The sequence below is a fragment of the Thunnus albacares genome, chromosome 7, assembly GCF_914725855.1.
Source record: "Thunnus albacares chromosome 7, fThuAlb1.1, whole genome shotgun sequence".
NCBI classification, from domain to species: domain Eukaryota; kingdom Metazoa; phylum Chordata; class Actinopteri; order Scombriformes; family Scombridae; genus Thunnus; species Thunnus albacares.
This window is the reverse complement of record NC_058112.1, coordinates 21,716,590-21,743,212: the sequence shown is the minus strand read 5'-3', so window position 1 is coordinate 21,743,212 and position 26,623 is coordinate 21,716,590. Positions and strand designations below refer to the sequence as shown.

The window sequence follows — 26,623 nt, the reverse complement described above, 5'->3', positions numbered from 1 at the left end:
CAAACCACTAATGGCTGGATGACATAATTATGCAGGTTGGCATAAATATGCCACTGAATATGGCACTTACCCACAGACCTTATTTCAAAAGCTCTCCAAAATCCATTATTATATCCATGATGGATATCATTAATTAACAACAAGACCCATCTGATTTGTCTGACATTTTTGTCAGACTGTTGGCATTATGTTTTTCAATGTGGACATATCTGGTCACAATCTGAACAAATTTTTCTCAGCGTATACTTGTGTGCAAAGGAGCAATACCGAGGACATAACGCTCAGAAGTTCCACTGAAATTAAATGCTGACCATTGCATATCATGTCATGGCTCATTGCTGTGTTTATTGTGTAAAATATAGTCCAATATAAACACATGGCCACTTCTTTTGTTTAGGTTTTGAACAATTTTGCAATAATGTTGTAGCCATATTCTAAACCCAGCAAAGAGTCATGACAATTGTTGCATTAGAGTGACATAAAATTCTGATCATTGGATTTAGCCACAAATCATGGGACCACAGATGAATGTGGCTAAAATCTGAAATAAAATGTGAGATATATAATATATAAGATATGATTCCTATTTTTGTGGTGTTATAAATAAAAGTTTGATCTACTAAATTTGGTCTACTTTCACCTAAATGTAAAGCATAGATGTATTATCTGATGTTGCTTTCGGAGAAATGTGTGTGTGAGATCATAAAGCTGTTCCATTTAATTTGTGCTGCTCTGTGCTGCTGCCAAGCTCTGTGCACCTTTCCTCACCCACACCTTTACAGTAATCCTGCTTCTGCCAGAAAATCCACAGAGATCCTTCCTCCAACATCAATTCAGCACCTCTGTTCAAAGCTGAGGAGCTTGTTTTATTAGCACCTGCCTGAGTATCCTTGATGCTGTGACAAAGGCAATTAAAGATAAATAACTCTGCTGTTTCCACTCAGGCTCTGAAGACATGTGGAAATAGAACGCTAACTGTTCTGCAATGTTAAGAAAGACTTGATGTTGAAATATCAAACAGATATTAAGGAAATTGGGAAATCTTAACTGTTCATTTGTTTTCAGAATAGATAGATAGGCCTAGATAGATTGAGTATTAAAAATGGCTATACAGTGAATCTATATGTATGCACAGGATGTTTCGCACCTTAGAGCCTCCATATATTATTGAGAGGGAAACTCAAACTCTGACCTTAGTGTAGAACTGAGGACACTCAGGTCATGTGCTCAGTATTTTGGGTAATGTGGAGGTTTTTGCAATTTGTCACTATGTGGACCTTTTAATGCTGGTAGAAACCAAGTGTGGAAAAAGTCTGCAAGGATAATAATCAGTGACTATTTTGTTTGAAAATTAGGTCTTTGGTCTATTATGCCATATCATGTGGTGTATAGGGACTTATATAACCATGTAATATATTTTTGGGGAGAAAGAAAATGGTCATAGATGCCACATTTGCTTAAAGATATGAAATTAACAGTATATAACATAGTCACTGTCAAGTTTGTTTTAAGGAGCCTACTTTCTTTGTTATCATGCATGCATTTTTGTGATATTTACATTAAAATCTAACCCTTAAAGGAATAGTTTGACATTTTGGGAAATACACTTATTCTCCTTCTTGCTGACAGTTAGATGAGAAAACTGAGGACACTCTTTCTGTGCGATACTGTATGAAGCTACAGCTAGCAGCTTAGCTTAGCATAAAGGCTGGAAACTGAGGGTTAACAAATTTTGTTTGTTTAATCTGTGCAAAAACAAAAAAGGAGTGTTTTACAGGGAGTATATATATTTCTTGGCCAGGCGCAGTGAAGTTGAACCCTGTTGTCACTGTGAGCAGAGACTCCAGTCTTTACAGATATGAGTGTAGCATCAGTGTTGTCATTGGCATTAAAGTGAATATGCGTTTTCCCCCAAACAACCAAATATTGCTTTAATCATTTTTCTGACCAAATCAGGCAAAAAGGAAAAAATCGTGTGCATGTAGGATTCATGACCATAGTACAGAGGTCAGTAATTAGGTTCAACCATGGGCCAGTTTTTTCTGGATTTCCATTGGGGGGTGATAACTGGTGCAGTGGAAACGCAGACCTATATGTTTTGTGTATTTCGTTGAATTAATTGAAGAATAAATATAATTTTTAAAACTGTTTAGGATTGTAAGTTGTGATGTTAGTAGCAGATGTCATGTCATGTTTTACATTCATAAGTGAGGGCTAATAGCTTATTTTAATACTCATTTGGCTAAAAATGACTCATGAATCTATGTTCTGTGTTGCACTTGGAGACTAAATATGTACTTTATTGGTTACCCATACATGATAAACAGTGGGCAGCTTAATTTATGGTTGAGTAAAAGGTCTGTTGTGTTTGGCTTAGAAGAAAATGGCATCAAAATAGTATTTCTGTTCGACTGCCACCTATTTGTGTTTGTGGAGAACAAATCTGTTCTGACCCAACAGGCTTAAGTTGTGGAATTAAATTTTAATTTCCGGTAGGTTTATTAGACTCAATTTCAGCAGCATGCAGTGTTCAAACAGCACAATGGTTTTAATGCCTCTCCTGGTGTGGGGGCAGTATTAGATAGGTAATTAGACAGGTAACAAAGTAATATTCATTGGGATTTATTTTGTTCTCTACAGTAGATTTGTGAAAATGATGTAAAAGTTTTGATGTAAACTATAAAAGTCAAAACTTCAGCTTTCATCAGGGGGGCCAAATAGTCTTGCTGGAGGGCCAGATTTGTATGGAATCAGATTTGTCCCAATATAATCAAACAAAACTTAAATATCAAACAAAAAATAAGACTTTGAGAGAGAATAAAACTCACTGACTCTCATCACAATACATTATAAACCTTGTCATTTTGTCTTTGTTGTCCTTTTTAATAGGACCTGTGTAGCCGCAGTTGAGAATTTGTTCAGTGCAAGATAAGTCTGATGTTTCATCAACCTGGAGGAAATTAAGAAGAAAATTAAAGACTAAGTTCCACCACATTTAAATGACATCTTAAATAGAATGAATGCTGTTAATGAATAACAGCAGCCTTGAGCCTTTTTTTCCCCCAATTATGTTCCCACTTTTATTTCTGTTTTAGTTGTTTCCATGTTTTATTTTATTATTATTGTTTCGTTATGCAATTTTTCATTAATGTGAAGTGTCTTTGAGTTCCTTGAAAAGCATAATACAAATAAATTGTATTATTATTGTATTGACAGCAGGGTAAGTCCCTAAAATGACAAGATTTCAGGCTTCTTGGTAGTGCTAGAGGGAAGGTCAACACGATTCTTCCACTCTGTATCATTAATGTGCACAGTAACTTTGAAAAGATTCAAATAAATGGTATTCAAGTGATGGCATTCACTGCCAGGATCTACAGCACCTAATGCAGTGAGTCCATAATATCCCTGAGACCATCATTTGAAGGATATAATAATTTGTTGTGCAACATACCATCTTAATTAACGATGTTTTGTAGGTTTCCAGTCAAAATAAAATTGTAGCACCATTCTTGTAAAAACTCTGCACTGGGTCACCCTGCACAAGGCTTAAGGCAAATATTTCCTCAGGGATGAGCAAAAACAGACAATGCATCTTTAATACTTACAGTACAAGTATGTGCGTGTATGCAGAATCATCCAAGTAAAAAATACTGTTAATGCCAGAAATGCACTGGAACAGGCCATTGTCAAGGTCATTTAAAGAGTATTTTGGGATTTTTCCCATGCCATCCTCTGCCAGAAATCATCTCGAGGGAAATGATGGGATACAATTTTTTTTTAGGCAAACATTCTGTACCATCTTCAAAGACAAGAAACACATTCATCACTCAAAAGGGGAAGACACTGAAGAAACCTTATGAATTACTCTCATCTTTATCTGCGAATTATGAAAAACATAATGATCCTGAACTGTCAGAAATTCTCTCTGCAAAGCACCAGTGCCAACCCCAAACTCTCCCATGAATGTCACCTTCAAGGGGCTGACTGCAGAGCCGTTCTTCTGGCGCTGCCACAGTTCATGTTCCAGGAGATTCATTCTAGACACGGAGATGCAGAACTCTTTGCTGGTGTCAACCGGAGCTGCCAGCCATCGTAGGACATCCTTCTCACTGTTAAATTATAATTCCCATTATTTTTAGTGAGACTAAATGCATATATAAATAATTTGACTTGAGAGACGTTTTAGTCCAGGGCTGAGGGAATTTTAACATGACCATATGTGAAGTGGACTAGCCCTGATTTTAGGTCAAAGCTTTCTTACCCTGCTCTGGAGAAGAGTTAGTACCGACTCAGGATTAGTCCTAGAACCCATGGTGCCTGAATGGCCGTGTGTGAACATGACCTAAGCCGGTCCTGGGGCTAACCGAGTGCATTGGGAAAGCACTTCAGTCTATATAAAGAAAATATACTTTGCATAGATTTCAGACAGCAGCTTGTAGATGAATTAGATGCTCTTCTTTCCCAGGTCAAAAGCAGAAAAACTAATCTAATGTACAATGAAATTTCATCATTTTGTGGCTTCTTTAACCCAACAGGGCTGCCATCCAAACAGCATCACAGGACTGCAGAAAAAAGTATGACCATTAATATTAATGGAAAAGTAGCCAAGACAGTGCAGTGTCAATATATACCATTTAAATTTACCCAAATTCTATTTTAATTAGGATATGTATGTGATTTTATCAATACAGAGAACCTAAACACTTTTCAATAAGTTGGTCGATAATGGCAGCAGAGGTTTATCAGTGAACAGCGACCATGATGTCCCCCGGGATTGGAGCAAGTCGCCATAGGTGGGCAGATTATTTATTTATTCATTTATTTATTTGTATGTGCGATGTATGCTGTGTAAGACACTGCTGCTTGAGGCCTGTGGACTTTTGGGCACAGTGGCACAGTTTCATTTTGTGGATACTAGCAATATAAAAACGCATCAATCCACAAAGGTTTATCATCAGTGTCTGAGGTACTGAGCATGATGCTTAGGACCCTGTTGGCACTGTGAATATAAATCTGTCCCAATCAGATTTATATTCACAATACCAGACTCCAGTGTCACAATCCATCATCCTCCAAAGTTTCATCCAAAAAGAGCCAGCAGACTCAGGCAGGATGGATGGACAGAGGAAACCCATAGTCCCTTTAATCCTTTCTGGCTTAAAGGACACTTTCCTTCTGTTGGCTAAAACAAAAAGACATGACATGAAGCGAAGCAACTCACTTTCTTCTCAGAAGAGAGTACCTCAGTTATCTAAACATAGACAAGGAAGTTACATTTTGAATAAGTTACTTGGCATCCCTCTTTCTAGAAGGCAGTTACAAGCAACAAGTAGACTTATGTTTACCTCTGGTTGAGAATCTGAAAGTGTGTCACATTCTGGGGCTTTACATTGTTTTACATGGAGGGTAAGAAGCTGCAAAGGTATCACTTCAAAGCAATTCTTGCATTCAGCCTTTGGCATGAATGAAAACTCCTGGGTATCGTAGGGAGGAGGTGCTAGATCAAATTCTTCCTGTGAAGGAACAATGTACAGCAGGGTTCCCCCCCTCCAGAGATACAAATGTTATCAGAAATATTTCACAGCAGGTACAAACTATAATTCCATTACAACGTGCATATGAGGTTTTCTTTAAGTTTTTTTTATACCGCCTGCTTTGTACAGACGCCATCCTCCAGTCCTTGTTTTCATCTTTGGATATGCACTTTTAAAGAAGCTGGAGACCTAAAATGTGAGCTTGTATTATGAATTTTCAACAGTTTTTTTTTTTAATTTTGTGTGATAGTCAAAGAATGTTGTTTGATGAGAGGGTGTGTCAGAGAAAGAAAGATAGATCACCTCTGAATGAGTCATGTCTTCAGGCATGGGATAACTTCTTTTCCGCAAACCAGCCTGCATGTGCTGTATAGGTCCTGAACTGGTGAGGGGTTTGTGTCACAATTTTTGTGAGGAAGAAAAGCTGTAAAATTAAATGAGTTCCACTGTTTGGCTACCTTTGCTGGCTTATTAAAGCTTATTGAGAGGTTTGTGTCAGAACTGCAAACATAAAGTCAGGCAGCACAAACGAGAGAGCTGGCAGCGTAACCGCAAAGCTGACAGTGAGGGCAAAAGTCTAATCAGTGAGAAAGAAGCAGAGGGAACTGTAAACAAAAAGACATATCAACAAAGCAGAAGACCAGTAGTTTACTCCGTTACACAGATAAATTGTTTGCAAGTTATACGCCTTACTTTTGAGATAACTGTTTTTTGCTCCAGCAAGTTTTATTCTCTCTCAAATTCTTATTTTTGTTTGATATTGAAGAAGTTTAGTTTGATTATAATGGCACAAATCTGAATCCTTAGATTTGGCTTATGGGCTACTATTTGCCTACCACTGCCCTAGTACATCTAAATCTTGGCTACGGCCCTGGCCATCTCATTTTTTTTCCCCCACTTGCATTCTGCAAAGACCCGTCCTACTCTGCCTCTGATTGGCTAATACTTGTTGCCTTCGTTGGTTAGATTTAGGCATGGGGAGTGTGATGGTTAGGTTCAGGGTTAAAACATCAGGGTCAGACTGAGCCAATAAGAGGCAGAGTAGGGGCGGGTCTTCGCAGAATGCGGATGGGGGGGAAAAAAAGATAACGCGCTCTGTCCATGTATTACGGTGAACACAATCCGGTGTGCGTTTTTGTGTGTGTGCTCTAGACATTACGGTAGTCGGTAGCTCCTGGATTGTTTGCTGCTCTGGGGTTTGAGAAAACACGGAGTGCCTGCACACTATCTTCTGTTCCCCCACCGCAGTAACGGCTACACTCTGAAGTAAACTCTGGAGACTGTTCCGCTTCCGACTGTAAGTTACACATATATCCTTTGCTTTTTATCGTCTTTAGTATTGTGTTTCCCACTTCAAGATGTTTTAAGCTGTGTTTGTGCCTGTCAACGTCTTGGAGACTTCATTAACTGCTAGCTACAATATAATTCTTTCCGCGCAGGGAGATTTAACGACAATGTATTTATGGTGTTTATTTTTATTTTCTTTTATTTTATTTTTTTTAAAACCGGCGGTTAAGTTATTTTGTTGTAGCAGTAGTTTGTGTGAATTTTCTTAAACTACAGGTAAAATAATGCTGGCTGGTGAAGTGAAGTTGAGCATGGTGGACTGCTCTGACAAAATAAACCGTTAAGGTTAAATAAGTATGTTTTTTAAAAACAGCAACGTTAAGTTAAGCTAGCAATTTTGCCTCGTGTTAATGCTATGTAAGGAAAACGCTTAACGCATTTTTTCTAAATCATTTCGCGTCATAACCGTAGAAACAGCTTCTGAAACACCCCACCCAGTTACTGTGAAGTTATTTAACCGACAGCAGCCAAAGGTTGACTTTAGACAGCAACAAATTATTTTGTTTACCCAGTTACAAGCCCTCTGTAGAAATGTGATGTCATTATTAAACGAAACAGAAGTCAACATCTTTCTAGTCTGTGCTGGTGAATTTGAGCAGCCCTTCAAATCTAGCATGTTGAAGAAAGTGGAGTTTACTTAACAGGTGAAAACTGGTCAGTAAGAGCCAAAAATACAGTAATATCTAGCAAATTGGGTGATAGAAATGGTCTAATGAAGGCAGCACTTAAAGATGTGTCATGAAAAAATACCATTGTCATACCAGATGTGTTTATCTGCAGGAAAGGGGATACATTAACAGTGTTGTGCCACAAATGGTCACATAAAAATGAGTGGAGTTTGTGTCAGTGTACACTCAAAATTTTAATGGGAATTAAATGCAACAATTAAATGAGACTAATTGCAAAAGTATGAGGTGTGGTGGAGTAGCTGATGATGTCTTAGTAGATATATATCATGCAGTGTGAGAGTCTGTGCAACACAGAACAGGTTAGTGTTTGGTGTGTCAAGACTTGTCCCAAGTGCAGTTCAGCAATGCTGCAACACTCTCAGACTAAACCGTCATCTTGTCAGAGTTGTGAAGTTGTTAACTGAGCTGTAGCTCACTCTTTAGTTGTGTATAGAAAGTCTCAATCAAAGGATTGTTCATCTGATGACTGATAAATATAAAATGAAAAAGTGTTTAAGGTGGAAGAAACAAACAGTAAACAGTTGTATTTTCCTCTTAAAATGACAACACTGCTTAATGCATGCTGGATCAACATGCCCACGTTTGTAATCAAGGTGCAAAATGAACTTTTTTGTCCACTGGCCAAATGGCTAGTGAATGTTCGAATTTTACCAGCCACTCAATAGATTACCACTGTTTTTTTTGGCTGGTTAGTGAAGCAAATCTATCAGCCACTTGCATATTTTACCAGCATTTGGCTGGTGGCTGGTGCTAATTTTGTTCTTCTGTTTGTAATGCTACAAACATTTCAACACACAACAAAACCTAACTCGAGATGCTGGCTTGGGTCAAACAGAAGCCAATAATAACATGAGGGAAGTGACTTGGTGGCTGTTACATTCCTAATATCTCAAAATGAAGAGCTGTGATGTCAAATGAGTTGACAGAGGAGGGCATGAAGCCTGGTAAATTTCTTAATTGCTTATTTTGCTTCTCTTTTTCTTGAATCAAGCCTTATTCCCGTGGCAGCAGTCGCACTGTGTTTCTCTGTTCGCCTTGTGATCAGGAATCAACATATCATCCGGGCTCAGTGGGCGGACGGGGGATTCTAATTGGCTGAGGGAATAAGATAAATGAAACAGGGCTTCCGTTCCTGCTCTGTTCTTTGTGCCCATGGTGACAAAGTTTTCTGCTTTGTGGCAAATGAATAAAATTGATGTGGATTGCACAGCAATGGAAAATACTGTGGCTGAGCTGATGTAGTTATCAACAATTTGCTGGCTGAGGTACAAATTCACCAGCTTCTCTGTCCAACCACAACAAGTAAGCAAACCAAAACAGAGTAAGTTAACCATTAGATATTTTTACCTACACACTGGCACTTTCTGAATCCAGAATATGCTCTGGTAAATGGGTCAGATCTGGCCTGGTGATGACCTTTTAGACTGTTTTTTTTTCCATGGATACTTGTGACTGTGGGATATTGTCACCTCAAAGACTCTTTCAGCTTTAGTTGCAAGCTCTTCTTACTAATAGCTCTCATGCAGAACAACAGTGTGGCTCTCTATGTCACATAGAAGTGGTGCAGGTTGTCATACAACTGTACTGCAGCTTTTTTTTCTCTATGCATGGCTGTGTGGCCCTCCAGCAGGTAAAAACTACATAGAACTATGTAAAAAAACAAGTACAAACTATTTAAAAATTATTCAAATAAATACTTCAATGTACCAGAGGCAATGCAAAGCAGCAGTGCAACCTTGTGGGTTTTTTTTTTTTTTAACATTGCACATTAAAACAAATCAATCAAATCAATGTGTATCCATTATCCTGTAGTTAAAATGATCTAGTTAATTCATTCAGTACCAGTTTCTTCCAAACCCTGCATAACCAACTGCATTATCACTTGACAAAACTAAATATGCGTGCAGTGACAGAGACGGGAGTCTGTGCAGCAGGTAGAAGACCTTGTTCTTCAGTGACGCATCGCGTCCATGCCTGGTGTATTTCAGCTGTTAAGCAGTAGCATATGTAGATGGCTGGTCATGTGTGTCTGTGTACTTTTTGTGGAGAGGCACTGAAGCAGGCAGCAGCACCGAGTACAGCTCTGGGCAGTCCCACAGGTCCTTCACACACTCTTGGCATGTTGCATGCTGGGTAGCCAAAACAGATGGTGACCCCTTTTTTTGTTTTAACCCCTCAGTGATTAATTAACACTTCCATTCACAACACTGTCCACCAATGACACAATGAACTGTAATTTTAATGGTTATTTATAGTTTAACTGTATAAATGTACAGGCCATATGAGGGTAGTATTTATGCTGCCTGAGGCACGTTCCTAACAGATCAGAAATGCAGTTACACAAAAGGATTTTTCTGTAGACAGCAGCTATGAAGGATCTTCGCTGAAGACTTTAGTTTAATTGAGAACTGATAGATCATTCATTTTTTACAATCACAGCAGACAATGTGGGTGTCTTTGACTTTAAATCAAAAAGTATTGCTTTGGTCATTTTAGATTTATTTTTAGAATGGTAACAAATAGATTTACCTCAACAAAACAGTGGGAAACTATGTTTAGTTTTATCTGTACTGACCTCTGGTCCCTAAGGACTACCAAGTACCAGCAATATTGTTCAGCCAATGAGTATGGCTTTCTTCCTGGCATCTTTGCTTTTAATTTCCTACTGTCTGTTGTGACAACGAGTTAGCCATAGACTTTAATAATGACCAAAGAGCAGATGTGCTTCTGTTTTTTTCTAGTGGACAAGATTAGAGAAGCTAAGACCATATGTTACTTTTTCAGATGTTGCTGGTTTATGGCACTGACAGGCCGCACAAGTCATTGATTACATCAGGAGAAGACAGAAAAGCAATTCCATCGTTGAGGGGTGGCAAAACACTGTGGATAATTTCTGTATATATTTGGCAAGTCATTTCCCTCCGGCAGTTCCAGCTGTCTGCATAAACTCAACAAAATCTCATTTTGGATTCATTATATTTGATAACCCTTTTAGTTCTGATGGTAATGTTGTACAACAGGTGGTGTTATCTTTTGTTTGACTTGCTTGCAGCTTCTTTCCTTGGCTCATGGAAACTATTTATGTGGTCTTTATGGGACTACTCTGGTCTTTGCACAGTGTGAAGTGTGTTTTATATTTTTACATGTGCTGTTATTTTTAATTGACAGGTAAATCTTTGTGGACCCCACAAGACATTTGGAAGAACGGAATAGTGGCAATAGCAGCAGCATCATCCTCTTAAATTGTGGTTTTAGGAGCAACACCACATCTCATAGTATCTGAATTCAGTAAGTAAAGTTGTTTGTTTGTTGAATGTTTGTTTCACTTCAGTGATTCATAATTGTTTAGTGACTGGTATGTCTAAAGGCCTGCAGTCACCCAAAATGAGGAATATGCCAGGCTGTGCTGGTTGGCTGTTCAGAGAGCTATGCTGTGGAGACTGGTTGTTTGGAGTCAGTATGTATTCATGCTCACAGAGGAGCATTGTGATTATTTTGGCTGGGTGTGTGTGTGTGTGTGCATGGAACGTTTTTTTCTTGTGGTTTCATATTTCCCCCTTGCCATTTAGACAAAGTCACCTTTCAGTTCTCCTCAGCAGCTCTTATACATCACATCTAACATTTTCAACACTTGCACGGTATATCTCGTAGGGGTGTCAATCTTTGGTAAGCTCACAATTCGATTTGTTTCTGATTCTTGGGTCTCGATTTAGAATTAATTCTTGTTTCAAAACCCATTCTTGATTGAATGAATAGAAAAGGGGGCACTATTTTCAGTCTCTTGTATACTGTGTGCCAAACCATTCACTATTGTCCTGAGTCCACTGAAATACAATATTAAACATAACTAGCAATTAAGATAAACAATCTGCAGCCTTTTTATTTTAAAAGTTAACTACATTAATTAACAAATTAATTAATTTGAAAGCATCTTACAGTCTCCTGCCTGTATGAGAATAACAAACTGTGTTGTTGTACAAGATGCTGAGTGGGCGCAGGGTTTTTGAGGTGAAACAGAGTTATCTTCTTCACCTCAGAGTTGGTTTACGTTGTTTAATGCTTTAGTGTGTGTTGATCTGCCGGTCTCGTTTGCTGCTCCGCTCCACTCCGCTAACGTTAGTCTCTGGTTGATGGTGTAGAAAGTTCATAATATACTTCACGTTTGCCTTGCAAAAGTAATTATGTAGTCATTAAATTAAAAAAATGCTTTCAACCGCTGCATTTTTTTGAAGATGAACAACAAGATAATTCTAGTGTGTGCACACTACAGACAGTCGGGGTGCTGCACTGCCCTCGCAGTTCAGTTCTGCATTTTTTGTTCCATCAACATTACGTTATTAACTAACATCGATTCAGAATCGTAGAAGATAAGAATTGAGACTCTTCTGTGAATCAATCTTTTTTTTTTTTTTCACCCATCTGGTAAGCTGACCTCCTGGCAACCTCTTACTGGAAGTACTCAACTCTTACAAAATGATGAAAGAAATGGAAATATCTCAGCCTCTGCCAGCCTCTCTGAGGTGATATGATGAACCGCTATCCCCACAGATGTTGCTTAATCCCTATCTTACAGTCATTCTGTCTTTTTCATTTACTCGCTGATTCCATTCAGACATTGAAACTAAAAATAGATACAAGATTTTATGGATCACTATTTTCAGGTATTTCTAAGACAAACATGCAAAGAGAGCACATAAAACAAAGTCCAAAGTTTGTGTAAATTGTCAAATATGGTTGATTGGGAGTGTCCATGATTCAATCTCTAGTCAGTGGACCTTTGTTGTAACGTCATACCCCTCTTCACTGACTGTCAAATAAGGCAAAAGCCAAAAAGCAATCTTTTTTTTTTTTTTTTGATTAAATGTAAATACATTCAACAGCAGCTGTGCTGCCCAAATTGAGTCACAGAATAGATGTTTCGGGTCCAACTTGGCACAAACTTTGTGTGTCTTTTAATTGACTTTTCCTGTTGTGATGATTTAGATAAGGGTGGGAATCTAAGTGCTGTGACACAATTCCCAAATCGTTTTGGTCTGAATTTTGTATGACTGTTTTGTTTGAATCAGATCCTGCTAGGCCAAAATGGAGTATTACTAATGTAACAGGTCAGACTGGTAACCAGTTTTCTCTCTGAGCGGGTTTCCTTCCAAAAAACACAATAGTAGCTGATTTCACTAACTACTATGGGTGTAACAGCACACAAAATTCAGGGTTCGATATTTACCTTGGTTTTTAGGTAATGTAATCATCCAACAATGGCTCATTGGTCACATCTATTACTGAAACAGTTTAGTTGTGCTGCAGTGGAAAAGGAAAACAACTTTTCTGTTTCTTGCAGTCAGGACACCTGGTGTCCTGTTTTATGATTTATGGTTGCCCAGAACCGGTTCATACGATGTGTTGTCCGACCACGCTGGAAATCAATATATAGTGTTTATAGTTGTTATCTGTGTGCCAAACCATTCACTGGTGTCCTGAGTCCACTGAAATACAATATTAAACATAACTAGCAATTAAGATAAACGATCTGTACTTCACGTTCGCCTTGCAAAAGTAATTATGTAGTCATTAAATTAAAAAAATGCTTTCAACTGCTGCATTTTTTTTGAAGATGAACTACAAGATAATTCTAGTGTGTGCACGCTACAGACAGCCGGGGTGCTGCACTGCCCTCGCAGTTGAGTTCTACATTTTTTGTTCCATCAACATTACGTTGATTTTAAAATTTTAAAATCTTTGGAAAAAATGAACATGCTTGACAATTTTGACAGTATTAGGACTGTATACTGTTCTGTATGTAATTAACAGAATTCAGACAGGGGCTCCTGTTTTATTCCCTTTCACACCTGGCTCGCTGCAAAACGTGATGTATGCTAGTGCTTCCAATAAGAAATGTCACCCATACCTCAGTCGCGTACACTCTGTACAAACGTGACCACCTGCAGACTTTGTCTTTGACATATTTGCAGTAGATTCTTATTGATTGAAGCATATTAGATTTTTTGACATTTCTTTTTAAGTTTCTAGCTGTCCAAACATTCTCTTTCTTGAAAGTAGTAGCCTAATAAATCCCACATCCTGAAAGATGAAGCATATTTAATGCAAATATATGCAAATGCATGCTAACAACTTATCCCCCTGTTGTGCAAAATGATTGAAACCCAAGGTAAAATATAATTCAGCCTGGAAGCCAACTAATCCCTACCTTTCACACATTCACATATTATACGCACACACACATACATTTGTGGTGTGCTGGTGTGTCAGATCTGCAAACACTTTGGCTTGGCACTGATAGGAAAAACCCTCTTCCTGCCCTAATGTGACACCTTATAGTAACAGTTTTGACATCCAACTTCCTTTCCTGATTAGTAGAACTCAAGCAGCCATAACACAGAGACACTACACGACTGGCTTTGTTAAGACAGAGCTTAATGGTCTTAACTTCATCATCAGTTTTAATACTGGTTGACTCATATGTCCCACTGAGTAAAATACTATTTGAATCACATTTCAACTAATAACACCACACAGAAACCCCCACACTGTGCTCACTTTATTGTAACACATTAGCTATGATAAGTTGTGCTGCTTATTTTTGACTGTTCCCAGACATGTATTTAAGCAATTGAATACAATTGTTACAAAAGCTTTTCAGTCCAGCAATTGTTTTAATCTTAGTTTTAAGTTTAAACAAAAAGCTTATATTATTTAGTTTTTCCTATAGGATTTGCTTGCTTCACTATACAGAATAAGTGACTTAACATTCACACTTAATATAAGTACATAGCAAATTCAATTGTTTTCTCATACTTTGGGTTGCGGTTACATGTGCAAACTGAAACGTGATATGTGGCTGCTGTAAACAACTATATAGATTAAAACTTGTTGTCTTAGACATACATGAGACAGATAAATGGGGTAGACGGCCTGTAAAAGTATAACTAGTCTTTAGGCTTGGGCAATATGTCAATATTATTGTTTATTGACTGTCTGTTTGGTTTTTTCTTTCTCTTTTTAACAAAATTCTTTTGTACAAATGATTCTAGCAACATGAGTTAAAGTGTTATGTATTAAATTAGTGAAGAGTTTTGTTTTATGTAATGGATAACAGTGGAAAATATTTATTTAATTGCACTGAATGTCAGTTTGGTTATTTTACATGTAATTTTGCTAACATTTGCTATATTGTGATAAAAAAAATGATCAAAAAACATTTTTATTAATTCAATGATTTTTCACAACTGTATTGCCAAGCCTTAATAGTGTCCGTTAATATTTTATTTGGATGATTACTGGTCCTGATAGACTTAACGAGGCAGCGAAGTGAACAACTTTTTGTCACTGAAATTTAATTTTCTTGTAAATAGATTAAAATCCTGCAGTCACAAACAGGCTCTTGTCAAGGGAATAAATTTAAGCTAATAGGGCCTGATTAGATATCTACCTCATTGTGCTTGATCATCAGCTGTCCTGTGAAGGCATTGACTTGCCATCGGCTAAGGTTGATTCCCTCATTTGTTTCTGTGTAAACTCAGCTGAACCCTCATGGCATTTGTGGTGCTCTGTAAAAACCTGATTAGCAAGCTGTGTGGATGTATTCACATTTACCATGAGGCGGCTTTGGCAGATCTGAAGATAAGTTAATGTTATAGAGCATTTAAAAAAGGTCAGCTGTGACCCAGTGGAATGGAACCTTTTTCTGGACATAATTTGGAAATATTATAGTTTTAAGTATGGAAATATTCTCAGCAACACATTATTTAGTTTTATTTACTGGCTGTAGTCGTATGTATTATTTTATTTTATTTTTTGTCCACAAAAGTGATCTGATTACCTTAAGCTCTTCACAGATTGTTGTTAAAGCTGAGCAAATCTCTATCTCTATCTCTATCTCTCTCACATACACACACAAGTTTGCACAGCTGTCCTTATTAAGACATTGCTTTGACTTCCATTCATTGTGGACAGCCAAACCTTAACCTAACCTCAATCCACTCCGTAACCCTAACATTAGCCAGGACGTCAGAAATGACGTTTTGCCTCATTAGGACTAGACCTTGGTCCCCATGAGGTCTACTGGTCCCGACAAGGTCTCCAATGAGGTAACAAAAATGCGTACAGACACACAAAATCAGACATACTCTGTAGGTTTTGGTCCAGAAGAAACCAGTACCCTGTGACAAAGACTTAATTTAGGCCTGTGTGCCTATTAGGGGTGGGGGAAAAAATCGATTCTTAGATGCATCACAAAGCAGATGTGGACGATTCTGCATCGATTCACAAATGTCAAAAATAGATTTTCTAAATGTCATTTAATAACGTGATGTTGACGGAACCGAAAAGGTGGAACTCAAGTGCGAGGGCAGTGTGGTGTGCACACGCTCAAGTTCATCTTCACAAAAGGAAGCGGAATGAAAAGGCTGCAGACTGTTTATCTTAATTGCCAGTTATGTTTCATGTTGTTTTTCAGTGGACTAAGGACACCAATGAATGGTTTCACACACAGTATATTGGAGCAAGAGACTGAAAATAGTGCCCCCTTTTCTACTCGTTCAATCAAGAATCAGTTTTGTATTGAGAATCGATTCTAAATCAAAATGGACACTAAAGAATTGGAATCAAATCAAATTGTGAGTTTCCCAAAGATTCCCACCCCTAGTGCCTGTTTGCTAAGTGGACTGTCTACTACTCCTGGCATGGTCCACTTCCTGAGTAGAGATGTAACAGTTCCAGGAAGAGATTTAATGACCTCTCAAAGGAAATGACTGGAATTCTGTTGTCAGTCACCTGATTATTTTTGCACAACTCAAAGGCTAACTGTCCACCAACAGACTATAAACTGCTATGTGATCTGTGTAATTAAAAAAAAAAACAACTGATGTTGAATGGCATGCTCTTTAGAGGTTCTTTGCATTTTGTAAGATTGTTTTGTAATTTCTGCAGACAGTCAAGACAGACGCTGAGGTTTTAGGGAGGTCATACCATGCAATGTTTCTTGTATTGATTTTCTGTCACAGAGAACCTTTATTATTTGCGCTCTGTCTACGGTGTGGGAGAATGATGGACAAACCAATCACAGAGTCTGAATATTAAAAAGAAACTTATGTACCTATGTTGGTATAGATGCAGCAGTGTGTATTACACTGTTTGTGGAAGGTGCTCTGCTTACTAATTGGGCAGGGATCAATCAGAACTGTGTCACACAGAAACAGTGACAGTCTGATTAGTGTTTCCCCGAGGATTTTATTCAGCAGCGGTGCTGTTGTGTGCATGCAGAGCCCACGTTGCCAGGACCTGTATTTGTGCACACCAGCAGTGAAATAACTTAAAAGTATGTTAGAATTGTTCCAGATAGGTTTATTCATGTTCATCATGCCATGTGTGATAATTTACAGGAGCTTTTGGCACCAGAAGGACTCTACCCCAAGAGAATTTGATGAAACTATGCATTTTCACATAATTTTGGACTTTATAATATTTATAAAAAATCTACACTGGTTGTAGATTTTCACAGTACACTCCGACATTAGCAAGAAGAAAAGTGAAACAAATATGCTCACTGATGAAATAAGCACTGTGTCCTGAAGTAATCTTAATTCAGAACAGGAATAGAATTGATTTATATTTTAAATAGCTATAACCAAATATTGTTTCCAGAGCAGCAACATTAATGTTTACAACAGCAAAGTCAGTGTGTAAACTCAATAATATCTCACTGGAAACAAAAATAACATGTCAAAATAAATAATATTTCTGACATGAAAATACTGTGCGAAGTTTAGAAAGAATGAAGAACACAGACATCAGTCACTGTGAGTCATTCATCCTGTCCTCCTCCCTCTGCTGCTGATGTGATTCACTGCTACAGGTAGAGGGAGGGTTGCTATCTCAGCCTGTAGATAAGTTTACAAGAATTTGCCAAATTTTGAGAAATGTAGCAAATGAAGCTAAACAGTTCGGCTACATACATACAGCTTTTGTTTTAGCTTGTTGGTATACAGTTTGCTATTAGCTTAACCAGCATGCTGGGCTTGTGTAAAACATACTGGTAGTGGATAGGAGACTGAGGGCAAAACAGGTGCTTTTCTGCATGTTTATGCTTGTTGAACAGGTGGTTTATAAAATCGTGTTGCACTTACAGTAACGTTTTACATGAGTTGTTGTCAACTCAAGTAAAACGTTACTTCATTATTTCACTTCACCTGCTTCATTCCACCGTGGCCTGTGTGTGTGTGTGTGTGTGTGTGTGTGTGTGTGTGTGTGTGTGTGTGTGTGTGTGTGTGTGTGTGTGTGTGTGTGTGTGTGTGTGTGTGTAGGAGCCGAGCCCTGCCCTCAGTCAAACACCGACACAGGGAAGCAGAGAGGAGAGGCTGCAGCAATAACACCTATTCCCATTTGCTCACCACTAGCTCCAGTCAGCTGCTTGAAGTAGAAAGTTAGTGTGGTTTGCGTTCGTCGTGATTATTATGTACGAGAAATTTCAGCAGTGGCATTCTTCAAGACAAAACCAGGAACTTGCACCTAAAAGAGGGGCTATTCCTGTCACATAGACATGGTTTGGGTATGAAAAGTCTGACACAGACCATTTATTCACTGAATTTACAGAAAATGTGTTATATCGTGATGCATATGGTTATCTGGATATGAGATTACCTATATCAGGACATGGGATTTTGGTCATATCGTGCAGCCTTAGTGTAAAATGACATCAGTCGACTAGTTACCTACCTATCCTGCTTTCTTGAGCCTCAATACTTGAGCATCCACTGCAGTGTGTTTGTATCAATGAGAATTGAAAAGTGTCATGTATCAAAAGTTGTCACTGAATGATTGATCAGATTCTTTGAATTGTTTACTCATTTTTGGATCAGATACGGCCTAGTTTAATTTTTTTATTTGATATTTTATTCAGGGAAAGTTCTTTATTTAACTATATCTATATTCTTTATTGTTTCAGTACTAAGAGGAGACAGGTAGTGTTGAGGCACCAAATCAAAAATTTTGAACAATACCCAGCCTTACGTCAATAGTTTCAATGTGGTCTACTTGGGTCTGGGGGGGTCTGCGCGATGTAAATTTCATCATCTACCCATGTCTGGCAAACAAATCATGTCCACCTATGCAGACATCGGATGTAGTACAAACAGAACCATGTGTGTCCGCTCTCTACGTTCATTTTTGGACCATATCCGCTCCTAAAATTGTGATTAGGTATCTGGAGAGTCTGCCAGTCCTAAGGCTATGAAGATGGCAACAAGCAGCACTGAAGAATTAGTAAGGGGTAAGGAAGGAAAAAAGGCAGCAATATCTTCTCATCGTTGTAAAAGTGGTTTGCTTTTGTATATTTCTGACATTGAGCTCACCACTGTGCTGTCTGTGTTAAGTAAAAAGCTTATCATAAGAAAAAATTAGCAGCATAATAAGAGAAGGGGAGCTGTTTGTGGCATTGCTCAACAACTTGGTGTTTGTGACAAAATGATGACCAGAAAGCTTTTTAATTGCAGGGTTATCACTGACCCATTCATATTTGATATTTATTTCATTGTTCCTGTAGTTTGAGTAGTAGAACAAGATGATTTGTCACAGGGGCCAGCTGGCAAATGAAATGTCAGTATCATCAATCCGTGCTGCTCATGAGAAACACAACTATAAAAATGAGTTAAATGTAAGTTAAACATCTGAATTAAAAATAAAGTACTAGGCTATTACCATTAAATGTCCTGCTGAATGAAATATCAGTGTTTGGCGGATCAGTAACACTAACTCGTTCCCGAGCAAACATCTTCGTTCTCTTCTGCTCCCTCTCTGTCTCTCCGTGTTTGTATATATGCAAACCACCATTTCTTTCCCCCCTGAATGCTGATCCTTCGATATGTATACACAGTCACTTATCATACTATGAGTGAGCCCATGTTGTTACCTAATCTTCAACAAGATGGAAGTTGTTGTGCTTTGTCTAGTGTGCTTCTGGATTAATACTGAAAAGCTGACCCGCACCTACATATGTTGTAAAATTGATGTTGCTGGGTGTTGCTGTGGAACCCACCTGTCGGCTTGTTTGAAGTTTATAGGCAATAGAAGTGTGTTTATTGCTTTTGAGCCTATGTACATACGTGTGTGTGCATCCATTACCACTTTTGTGCCTGGAATGATGAGCATAGGATTATATGACAAGCTCTCTTACACATGTTCGGGAGAGGAAGTGATTGTACAGAGGAGGAAATAATGCAAACAGTTAATGAAATTAACCGCTTGTTACTCGATGCTAATATAAATGACTAGTTGGATATTTTAAAGATCTCTTTTTGACCTTTACCCAGCAATGAATTCCACATGAAGAGATCCTTACTGACGCAGATTGAGCCATGAAATGGGTATTCTTTGTCATACAGCAGGGCTGCCTAGCAACCAGGTAGCACTTCAGCAAGCAAGACAAGCTGAGCAAGAAGGAACCAAGTCCAAGGCTTGAAATAGTCATATTGTGACACCCTAGGGATCAGTCCTTCAACTACCATTGTGTCACAGATTTTGAAATAGACACTTAATAATTCGTTCTAATGGCAATATACATATCTATTATCAGGCTGTGGGTGGGCGATACATCGAATATACTCAATGACTTATTCTATGTGGGATGTAGTAAATTACTATAATGCAAACATAATTTTTTTTAAGCTGGCATGAGACTTGCTTTGGCATTTCGCTTCTATCGCCTTCTTCTATGTCTCTCTCCCTCTCACACACCAAAAGAAAAAAAATCATATACATACATCGCACACACACCCGCCCTCCCATCCAGACCACTCTCCTGGGTGAGTGTGTGCGGCGTATGTAGGTGAGGTGAGTGGTGGATTGACACCAAAATGAGAATAGCTGGTCCACCTTAAAGGTCAGTCCAACTTAAGTGAGCCTGGTCAGGTTAGGCTAACCCATTGTCGCTAACTTTGGGGCTAACCTCCTTCACTTTTCCAGCAGTTGGGGAAACAAGAGACAAGATTTTACTTTGTCTAGAGAAGCTGCAGCATTTATTAACTGACACACTATAGCCTAAGCTTTACATTCACCCTCACTTTTCCCAGACGCTACGCACACACATTACCATTACACACTGCCCTATTCTTTAAAGGTGCTACGCTACCAAGAGTTTCCCAGGCAACAGCGCTGCACAGAGGCTCCCAAACACTATTGATTTCTGAATGGATGGATATTCGGTGTTATTTTTGGCATTTAAAAAAAGATTTTTTTTTTGACCTGGCAGAGGCTCTCATTGGACTGGCAGCCCGCTAGGCCTGTGCAGTTACAGGGGAAACACTGTTATTATAACAGTACTTTATTTAACTTTATTTTAACAGCACTTTATTCAACTTTATTATAACAGTACTTTATTAAACTTTGTTATAACAGTACTTAATTTTACTTTATTATAACAGTACTTCAATTTTATTGTAACAGTAGTTTATTTAGTAGTTTAGTATTTTAGTAGTTACAGTTTAGTAGTAATACAGTAGTTTAGAGGACAAGATCAAGATATATATCATGTATTGCAATGTAGCCTAAAACTATTGTGATATCATTTATAGGCTATATTGCCCAGCCCTAATTTTAAATTATCTGGGAGAGTTTTACAACCTTAATTGATGTGGCACTACGGTAATGAAACTGAACATATGCTTCTGTTTTCCAGCCTGCCCTGTGCAATTATAATTATCATACTGTATGTCTTAAAATCACAGTGACAGTGCAATAATATGCGGCTGCAGAGATGAGTAAATCAACAATAACCCAGAGTGTTAGTCACTGTGTAACAGTAAGAATAATAATTACATAGAAGCAGTCATAAATGTTGGTTGACTGTTTGTCACAGCAGTGTATCACAGTACAACAGAGACAGGGCTTTGAAGCTTTAAGTCAGCTTTGTTGATGTGTGTGTGTACGTTTGAAGGTGGGACCTCATTCTCGTTGTCTTTTATCTGTGTGTGCTGCATCCCCGCTGAGCTCTGAGGGTTTTGCTCCTTGGAGGAGATCATTCACCTCACAGCTGCGCGTTTGCGTTAAGTGTCAGCTCTGCTTTACCTCACCACGTTTTGCTGCTTCTTCATTGGCTTCACAGTAAGCCTGCCATGTCAATATGGCTCCAGAGATAGAAATGCCAAACAATCACTGGCAGACCTCAGTGCCTGCTTAGTACTAGAGGCCCCCCTCAATGCTGTGCCCCACATGAGCCCAATGTAACAGATGGTAAAAATAAACCACCTGTCTTTCTTACACACCATGAAATTATACACTGTGGTTGTGAATGGCAGATGAGGAGCACAAAGCCTTGTCAAGTCATTCCACAATCCCTTTCTGTGTTTTTATTTTTTTTTTTGTCATGTAGCTTGTTTTTCTGGAAAATACATTTGAAAAAGTGGAGACATTTATAAATTTGACAGCTAGACATTTGTGTATTCATAACAGTCCTTTTTGAATGCAGCAAGTAGTGGCTCCTATTGCTCCTACAGAATGAGCATGTTAATGTTGAGTGTTTCGTTATGGGTCGCTGGTAGCCTTAAAGCTGCTAAACAAGCTAGTTTCTTAAAGTCCATTTATTATGTTTCTAAAAGTGTTTAAAAAGCCAAATTTACCAGGAAGGTTTGATGGCCCGTGTGACGTGTCTTGCTGCCAAACATATTACCATTTTCATTTCTGGCACGTCAGTTTCAGTAACAGCAAAGGTTAACACTACAGTACCTAAACCAGCATTGCAAAAAATATGTATTCCAGTCTGATATTTTCCTCCTCCTTGTGGATTTATGAAGGAGTAGTTGTAGTGCAAGGAGTATGGACGGAGGGCTGCCTTCACTGGAATGAGGTTCCGGCAGGGTGTCAGTGGAGACCCAGCTGGACTGCTGTACTGTGAACTCAGTCATTATCCACAATCCATGTCATGCAGCATTCAGTTATCATTTTAATAACTTACATTATTAAAAACATTACCTTAACAGATGGAGTGGTAACATCTCATTACACTGGCAATGGCTGTTGGGATACTGGGCTTTGTGACTCCCTTGCTGCAGTGTGATGTAATGACTGAATATTAGGCAGGGAAACTCCAAATCCCAGGAATCATTTGTGCTAGTTCATTCCTTGGTAGCTGTCCCCAGATAATTTAACAGTATTAATCTGTTCAACTCAGCACAATAATCCATTGATGGTAAACTGAGGAGCAGTTCTCCCCACAGACCAACCGGACAGATCTTCTCTGTGTTGTATAGAGTACAGTTTCCAGGGGATAAATTGGTGGCCTGTTCCGACTCAAGATAGGAATTCACTGCCTTTTCCACTGTCCTTTGTTTATCACTAGCTGTCATAAGCACTGCTTTCTGTGTTCATGTGTTTTCTCTACCCTTTTGCCACCACTGAACCTCATTTATGTTTTTCCACTAAATCAGAGCCAGCATTTGTCATGCAGGAATTACTTTAGGTAGTTTGAGGAAAAGAATTGAGTTTTAAAACCCCCCCGAACAGCTGGGTGCACAGGATCCATTGGTCTACTTGCATGGTATAACACACTTAAACTGTGCCATATCTTGCTGTGTTGTGCAGTGTTACCATTACTTAGTTTCATACCCTCAACAGAGCTGCACTGACGTCATGGTTGACTGAATGTGTCAAATGTGTGAACACGCAGGACACAGGAAGAGACGCCATTTAAGACTCTTCATATTCATCTTTTAGTAGTTTTATTGCCTCTGCACAACATGAGGTGTTGTACTTCTGAATTTTTTGTCTCTTGTGTTTTTGTCTCCGATTTAAAATTCACGACGCACGGTGTTGACACAGTATTTTGAACACCAGAATGATTTAATGTTGCAGTGTTCAGTTTTTGTTTTTGATTTTGTCAGAATAGGGTTGATATAACTCTATGGTACATTTGGAGGCTGCGTTTTCTGGGGATATGATAGGCCTACATGTTATCTCATCTACTCCTGTGGGTAGACAAATTAACAGAAGCACCTTTTTAAATGAAATGCAGTCAAATATTCTATGTCCCAGGTGCATACTGTGATACACAAACAGTAGGGAGTGACAGGATATCATAGCAGCCCAGATGTCAACATCCTGTATGAGCTGTGCACTATTTTGATCTACTCTTCTCAGCAGTGTTTGGTTGTAGCTGTTATGTCTTTGTTAAAGCTATAATGAGGTTCATTCTTCCCTTGCAATCTGTTTATGCATACTAACACAGTGTAGAAACCTTCCACTAGCACTTCTTTGCTTCACACCTTTTGTTGTTTCAGTAATTTGAGGGGTGATTTTGTAAATTTTCAAGTTAATCAGTTTTGATCATTTAAGTGGAGAAATTGACTTAATTTCATCACTGATAGAGTGCAACAAAGAGGAGAGTTTTTCAGAAAACAACATCTTTACCATTATATTAAAAACTGGAATGGAAGGATTTAACAGAAGTCAGGATTACAATATTATGCAGTTTGCTGTTCCGTTTTGGTTTGTAAGCAAATATTAAAAAAAGAAAGGAAGATGAATTAAAGCTTTCAGACAATGATGTGTAGGCTCACACAGTTTGGGATGAAACCTTAAGTGCCCAACACATGGTCAAGGTGAACCATGTTTTTTCTTGTGCTGTTCCTACCCTATGGAAAAACTGTTTGACATCTTGAGTTCTGCTCACAATTGGTCTGCTCATGGTGCAGATTATGCATGCATAATCTGTCTATCCAAAAACAAATTATGTATGGATTTCCTGGAGGAGTGGGAGTGAATCCGTTTATCACTGTTGAGTAGATATCTGAGGTTGGTAGGGAAATGCTGAATACTCACAGCTTTTAAAGTGGATTCCCACAGCCCTACTTGCCCTGGGGCACTAGACAGTCGCGTTGGCCTGTGTGAATGAAATCGTGTGCCTTAGTCTTCCTCAGTGATTGGGTGTGGTCACACATAACCAGAGAACAAACAACTACACATCATCATCAGAATAATTTTACAGCTACAGCTCAAGTGTCTTCTGGCACTTGCCAGGCTGTCATTGTAAATAAGGAACTGTTCTTAATGTCTTGCCTGGTAAAATGAAGGCTAAATTAAAAAAAAAAAAAAAAAGTGCTAATGAGCTGATGTGTAGTAATGGTAAGTAATCAGAAGTAAAGGTTGGTGGCCATAGTGTTTGTGTACAAAAACAAGACTAAGAGTTTATAACCACACTAGCAGCTTTGTGAAACTGTAATGCTCATTGTAAAATAACCAAACAGTTAGCTAGCCTATATAAACCAAAGAATTGGGTAAATAGGAATTTTGAGCTCATGGTCGCACTAGATGAAAGACTATGAATGTTTGCACCAAACTGCATGGAAATCAATGAACAGTTATTTCATTGTCAACCTCATGGTGCAACTGGATGAAAAATCCAAGGATTACCAAAGTCAGTGGGGTACATCATCTGCGAACCTTGAATGTCTGTATAAAATTCTGTGCCAATCTCTCTTGCAGATGTTTAGATATTTCACAAGATAAGAGAAAACTTCGACCTGTTGGTGGTGCTAAAACAAGTCAGGGGGTCACCAAAGTCATGAAGGCCCTTATCACACCTAGCATCAATATGTGTCTTGGGTGATCCGATCACAAGTGGACAGCTCTAAGTACAGGTGTGAATGCACCAAAGTCGCATTGAGGACGCATTGAGATCCAATTGCTCAGACCACATTCGGAGGTGGTCTGGGCCACATATGGCCACATTCTTTTAGCAGTGTGTACATGAATGTTACTTGGGCCACATTGAAGGACTGCCTACTCAACTGACGTCCTCTGCATGAGTGGAAGTATGTACTCATTCGTGCACCAATGGTGTCATATTAAAGTGCGAAACTATAAGAAGAAGCCACAACAAGAGGCAAAATGGATTCTTGTGGATGGATGAAACACGCTGTCTGGTTTGCATTTGGGCTGAAGAGTTTTGTTTTTTTCTGTGCACCAAGGTCTTTGCAAACTTCTTCTTTTAATTTCCTGCAGACTAGGCACAGGAAGTCCATTGCACTGGTCAATGTGTAGATGTGTTCTAATGTAAGGTGTGACCTGATGTACTTAGAGCTGTCCACTTGTGACCGGATCACCCAATTAATGCCAGGTGTGCACAGGGCCTAAGAGACATCCTCTGGGCACCTGGTCATCAGGTTTGATCCTCTGGGGACTGAGAATGTTTCTACAAAATGTCATCACAGTCTGGACCAAAGTGGTGGACTGCTTGAAAAACAGACAGACATGCTGCTAGCATGGCTAAAAAGTAGTTCTCCACATCTCCTGATTCCTCTTCATGGTTTACAGCTCTGACCACAGGAGACTGGATCCTCTTGTCCTCAGCTTAAAGTTGTGTACTGTACTGAGGCTCCAGTATTCCTTGCACTAATGAGAATTCCATACCATTAACACTAACCATGAGAAGTAATTCATTTACTAAGGCCAGTAAATGATTCTGAGTGGGTACAAGAGACAGACATTTCATTGGGAAACTGTCCACACTTTGTCTGGAGACTGTTGAGTGGAGCTGTTGTTTTGTGCATTATCTACTCTTGGCACTATATGGTCCCGCTAGATATCCCAAACATGGTGGTGAGGGGATTTAAAGGCTACTGGGCAACTATGTCTCATGTTATTTATGGAAAAGAGGAGATGAGCAGGGTTTAGAGTCTGCTTTCTTATTTTGAGTAACACATTTGTTCACAGTTGCTCCTCCACACCCACACACTGCTTTGTTCGTATGATACAATTATTTTTTTTACAGAGCATCTTTCTAGTCACTCACCAGAGATCTCTCAGGGAGTTCGCACATTTTCCACAGTATCTTCGTCCTATGTTTAGCAGCTTTTCATTTCAGCAGCACATGTTCTGTCACAAAATCCAGAGAAGGAACAGAGAGATTAATGTTCATTATTCTTAATATATTATTACTGGTATCAAATTCTCAGGTTTTGGTTTATTTTCCACTTTAGGTGGACTGGCCCCATATATGTTGATAAGATAAGATATTGATAAGACTCCGTTCCCCCTGTTTGTTTATGC

The 26,623-nt window shown here is 38.7% G+C and overlaps 1 protein-coding gene across 3 annotated transcripts in view; it reads left to right on the top strand.

Annotated features, from left to right (window-relative positions):
• The first annotated feature begins 6,659 nt into the window (after nucleotides 1-6,659).
• Nucleotides 6,660-26,623, top strand: part of LOC122986112 (tumor protein p53-inducible protein 11-like) — a 36,923-nt gene continuing 16,959 nt past the window's right edge. Inside the window, exons 1-3 of one of the 3 annotated variants that reach the window (XM_044357204.1) lie at nucleotides 6,660-6,831; nucleotides 10,739-10,858; nucleotides 17,890-18,008. The gene's annotated coding sequence lies outside the window, so the exon portion shown is untranslated. The remainder of the gene's footprint in view (nucleotides 6,832-10,738; nucleotides 10,859-17,889; nucleotides 18,009-26,623) is intronic. The other 2 variants (XM_044357203.1, XM_044357205.1) reach the window with 2 other exon arrangements.